This window comes from Triturus cristatus, chromosome 2_2 (genome assembly GCF_964204655.1).
Source record: "Triturus cristatus chromosome 2_2, aTriCri1.1, whole genome shotgun sequence".
NCBI classification, from domain to species: Eukaryota; Metazoa; Chordata; class Amphibia; order Caudata; family Salamandridae; genus Triturus; species Triturus cristatus.
In genome coordinates this window covers 966,328,876-966,334,875 of record NC_140582.1, presented here as the reverse complement: position 1 = coordinate 966,334,875, position 6,000 = coordinate 966,328,876, and positions in this window count along the sequence as shown.

The following is a 6,000-nucleotide window of genomic DNA, read 5'->3' as shown; positions in this document are numbered from 1 at the left end:
TTCCCCCGCTATACTATATACAGCATCTCTCGAGCAGACAGCGCATGAGCTGCCTAGGCGAGATCTAAAAACTGTGATCATTTGTTATCCAGTTGCTTGAGCTTGTAAATTTATCAAGCAAAGCTATTTTGTTTGACCTTTCAATCTTACATGTGCCACTTTGATAGATGGGACTTGCCTATTATGGCCATGCAAATGCCACTGTGATACTATTAAACAACATCTCCTAGTTAATTATTTGTTGCCATGTGTAAAATCTTATGCCATGTGTGGAAGTGTGTGCTTAATACTGGAGGGCTTTGTTGGTTATGGTGGCAAGCCATCAACCAAGACTCTAAGATAGATCGGTTTATTATGAAAAGTTACAATAAAGTTAGTGGTCCTGGCTTAATTATTGTGAAAAGGAAATCCTAAAGTTAGTCAGCATTTAAGGGTAGATTGTTATTTTTTTTTTAATATGCATTTATTTATTGGTTTTACAAAATTAAGAAACACAAAGCAAAAACAAATAACATAAAACAGTCACAGTTTATTCTCAATTTGGTCAAACATTACAGCATGTTACAAAATTCCAGCCCATTGAGCTGAACCGGCTAACTAGGGGTGTATACAACATACATTACATTGTGCGTAGGAGCATGAACATCCATGAAAAAGCAGCCAGTGGGCCACAAAATATAGCCTACCTTACAATTGAAAAGTAGGGACATGAGGAAGGTAACCAAAGGGGTGGAAGGCCCGAGGGCGTGACTGTGACCCTATCATGCTCTTCACATCCATTCCCATCACGTGGGATACCCCGACACATCCCGCTCCTGGTCAGCTGTTTAGATTTGATATAGACCCCAAAAACTCTTGGGGCGATTCTGAGGAGGGAGTAATTCCCTGTACAACTCAGATTGCGAATTGCAATATAGCATGTCTCTCGACCAGTGTGCATTGGTGGGAGCCGGCCCCCGGGCCCAGCGCATCGCTACGCCACGTTTTGCTTTTAATAAACCCATTTCAACCAATCAGCGCACATCTTTCTGTGTCTGTCTAGAGTGTCCTAAAAGGGCCAGTAAAGGATCCGGTGTCAGTGGAAGTCCTATGATGTCACTCAGTATTTGGAAAATTGTGCTCCAATAATTGGCTATGTCTGGACATAGCCAGGCGACATGCACAAACCCAGCCGGGGACACGCTGCACCTCTCATTCTCCGCAGAGTCACGAAGCCCATATCTATGCAGCCGCTCTGGGGTTTAGTAAATCCTGTTGAGGTACTTAAAGTGAATGAGGCAATGTCGTCCATTCAAGGAGACATGCTGCGTACCCTCACAGCAATATCGCCACGTGACGTCATCAAGGGCCATTTCTAGGTCACTTTGCCATTCCAGTCTGGCTGTAGATGCTGTAAACTATCCTGGGGGGGGGGGGGATTCTGTGGGTAGTAGGAAAGAGAGGGGAGCAACTTCAGATGGGTCCGACATATCATCCCCAAGCAACTTTTGGAGAGCATGCCTCACCCTGTGAAAGTGAAACCTCGCGAGGGGAGTGATTTCATGTCCTTCGGCTTCTATCTCAGCCTATCTGCACGCCCTACCCTCCGAGAACAGGTCCCCGGTCTTAGTGATATTGAGTCGACAAGGCGCGGACCACCTCACGCTCAATGCATATCGGTAGTGGCACCATTCTATTGGAGTAAGTGGTGAATATAGTATAGTAGCCGCCTGCCTCCTCAGTAGATTCAGCCAAGCATGCACAGCAGCGTTAGTAGCATCTAGAATGCCTGCGCGCCTAGTTGGTGCCTGAAAAGCCGCGCCGCAAGGGGAGTGTGTGTCACAGCCACTTTCTCGATTTGCAGATGGGGAATGTCAGGTTGCTGGTGCACCCAGAAGAAAGTGTGAGAACTCTGCGCAACCCTATAGTAGAGCTCTAAATCCGGTGCCCCAACCCTCCCATGGAATAAGGGAGTGTGAGCATATCCCACCTGATGCGGGACTGCTTACCAGCCCAAGCCAGCCTCACCAATAATGATCTAAGAATTTTTTTTAAGTGAGTCGGAAGTAACAGTTGTATATTTAAAAACAGGAATAAGAATCGTGGTAACACTACCATTTCATCAACGAGATGCATCCCAGTAGTGACAATGGCAAACGGATCCAGTGGTACACGTCTTCCTCTAGTCTAGCGATTGCTTTACCATAATTTTCGCTGAATAACGTCTCAGAGTTTGTATAGACTTAGACGTCCAAATAGCGCACCAAATCTGTGGACCAGCACAGAGGGAAATCCATTTCGATCGGCTCCGTGGCCGGATTCAAAGGAAAAATAGTAGATTTAGATCCATTTTTTTTTAGGCCTGAAAGCTCGCCGTATCTCACCACCTCCCTCAACACCAGTGACAGATGGGTCCCAGGGTCTCTGATATACAGCAGGGTGTCATCTGCATAGGTAGATACTATTAAGCTGTAACCCAGGAAAAACAAATTCCTCTATTTCCATGATATTCCCTGAGAGCGCATGCCAAGGGCTCCGCTTCCAGGGCATACAATAGAGGCGACAGGGGGCACTCCTGAGGAGTACCCCTAGTAATCGGGGAGGTAACCAGATCCCCCACTCGCACCCTGGCAATAGGGGAGTTGCATAAAACCACCACTAGTTGTAAAAAAACATCGCCTACCCCTATCCGCTGTAACACAGAAAGTCCCACTCAACTGAGTCAAAGGCCTTTTCAGCATCGAGAAAGACCGCAGCACCTTTAACCACATGTTTAAATGCTGTATTCCACCAAACACAGTAGGGAGATTGAATGTCAAGTTGCGTTCAGGTATAAAACCTGCCTGCTCGGGTCCAACCAGCTTTGGCACCAGAGGGGCTAACCGGTTTGCCAACATTTTAGCAAATAACTTGCTATCTACGTTAAGCAGAGATAACAGCCTGTACGATGAGCACTCATCAGGGGGCTTGACCCGGATTCAAAAGCGCGACGATCAAGGCTTCCCGCATAGATGGGGACATCTCACCCCTTTCGCCCATTTCCGCAAACAGGGTGATTAACTGAGGGACCAGGAGCACTCTGAACTCTTTATAAAATGCGACATTGAGGCCATCCTGCCCCGGGGCACTCCTGGAATGCATAGTTTTTAGTGCAGCAAGGACCTCCCAGGATTCCAAAGGCCTAATTAGGTATTCTCTGTGTACGTCACATGTTCTAGGTATGCTAAAGTGGCAGCATCATCTGCAGGCGCCCTTGAGCGTTACAGGTCAGAATAATATTGGCTAAATCTATCTGCTAATGCGACAGGTTCTCTCCTGTCTCCTCGCGCAATTCAGTGACTCTACCCAACTCCCTTCTATCTCGCAACAAGGCCGCTAGGGTAGCCCCTGGCCATTCCCCTTCCCCATAGGTTTTTAGCAACCGCATACTTCCCAATGTGTTTGACCTCACTGTCAGCAGTATTATGATATTCCTCCAAGGTTTTTTTAAGTTCCTCTGTGTCTTGGTTTTAACCTCCCTCCATGGCTTCCAGCTCAAGGTCAATAAGCCGTCTCTACAGAAGGTCCAGATGTCCACTTAAGGAGCGGAGGACCCCCAAGTGCTTTGATATGGCAACCCCTCATATGTAGACCTTGAAGGCCCCCCATACCGTAGTAAACAGGCTAACAGAGCTAATGTTTATGGTAAAAAAAGTCTCTATGGCTTTGGACAGTTCAGCCCTGAAAACCTTGTCCAGGAGCGAATATGGCGGGAACTGCCACATGAATGGAGCAGGTCTCCTCAGCGGGCTCTCTAGGTCCAGCTGAATACACGCGTGATCCGAATAGGGGCGGGGCTGTATCATGCCATCCTGTATCTGAGGGAATAGAGAACCGGAAATGAACCAATAGTCAATTCTTGTATAGAGGTCATGTGAAGCAGAGTAGTGGATGAAGCCCCCCGCCCCCGGGACGCGCATGCACCAGACGTCTACAATGTCCAACTGGGTAATTGCAGCTACAATGGCCTTAGAAGCTGACGACGAGTGCCAAACAGTTAAAATCCCCCATATCTGTGGGAGCGAGGGATAACCCTGCAAACGTACCAGAAGATCGCAATAAAATTGTGGGTTATCAAAGTTAGGGCCGTAGATGTTAATGATGAGGAAATCCATACCCCTCCCCTTACACCTGGATATAGGGTACCTGCCTCCCATGTCTGTCTCAATAGACTCCAGCGCAATCCCTGACTTAGGGTTAACCCAGGTAACCACCCCCCTAGCATGAGTGGAGAAGCCTGCAGCGTGAAAGGGACCATGGAGGTGCCTGCGCGCAAGTATCTTGCTGTCTATGGGCAGATGGGTCTCCTGTAAAAGGGCTACATCTATACTATGTCTAGTAAGATGAGCAACCACTTTTCCTGTCTTCCTAAAGTTATTGAGGCTCTCGACATTCCATGTCAGGAGCCACGTCCTACTGCATGACCCTGCGCCATAACACCAATCCCTGACTATGTACACATAGTTGGCATCTCTAAAAACATCACAGTATTTTTTGCAGTAAAGGAGCTTGTATAGTGAAGAAAAGGAATGTAGATTATACACTGCAGCTGCAAAAAATAAAACAATAAGAACAAACCCTTCACAACTCCCCCTCCCACCCACGCCATGCCTACCCCAACTAGGGATAGTCGAGGACCTCCCACCTCCTGCCAAATTAGAGAGTTTAAGGCAAAGTGCCATGATGCGAGGAAAACGCAGTGGCGGATGTTGCCTCTACTCCAAAAATAGTGTAATGCCATCAGAACATATAATATACATCAGCTAGTGACAAAAGTTGAATACTCAGTGTTTGCAAAGGGCAGTCGCAATTTTCTTCCCAGGTGCCATTCGCCCAGAACCAGGCATGGGGGCCACAACAGACGATAGAATCTATACCACTTTAACTGTCTCGTAATATGTCATTTGCAAACTCTAGTATTAAAGCGGCTGTGTTTCCCTAGGTCTATCGGGAGTCAGCGGCTTCCCCAGGACCCATAGCACAGAAAGGACCCAGATCCCGCAGCCACCCATACTGTCAGTTATATGGGGAAGTGTCGACACTTCAACTTGCTAGTCCTGCTCGCTCAGTTCACCTCCAGCCGCCTCAAGTTTCTCTGACTCCATACCGCTCACCGGATTTGGAGTATTCTTTGAGGGATTTTTGCAAGGACTTGGGGTCAAGAAAGATCCTCGACTTGCCGTTCATTGTGACCCTCAGCCGGGCTGGGTATAACATAGCGTAGTCCAGCTCTTGCTCTTGCAGTCAACGCTTCAGGGGGGCAAACTGACGCCTGCCCTCCTGCACCTTCATGGTGAAATCCAGGAACAGTGAGATCGAGGATGCCTTGTACAGTAGATCTTTTATCTCTCTGGCCAGCCTCAGCGCTGCGTCTCTGTCCCTGTAATTTATTTTTTTAATTTAGTTTTATATTGAACTAGACACAAGACAGTGGGTATCAGAGCGCTTTACATAGCACCAGTTTCGTTACATAAAGACACATTCATTTTTGTTAGGCACGGGGAGATTAAGTGATTTGCCCAGAATCACAGGATGTTGAGCGTCGTTGCAGAGACTCGAACCCGGTTCCCTAGCTTCAAGGGCAACCGCTCTAGCCTAAGGCTACATCCTCTGGCAATAACAGGGTGCAGTGGGGCACCAGGGGTAGGCCTAGGACTAAGGGAGTGGTGGGCCAGCTTGACCACGAACATGGCAGAAAAGATCTCATGGCCCAGGAGCATGATCAGGAGCTTCTCAATGAACTCCTCCATTTTGCCCATTGCAGTTGATTCCGGAAGGCCTGTAATGTGGATATTGCATCTTCTCATCTAGCCTCTAAATCTTCGCCTTCTTCTGTAGTGCCATGAGAGTTTTCGCCATCTGCTTCTGGGTAATGTCTGCCTCCGACTGAGACTCCTCGACCTCTGACACGGGTCGCTCGGTCATGTCCAAATGGTCGGCATGCTTGTCAAGCCTCTCCAGCATTCTATCCATACGGTAGGC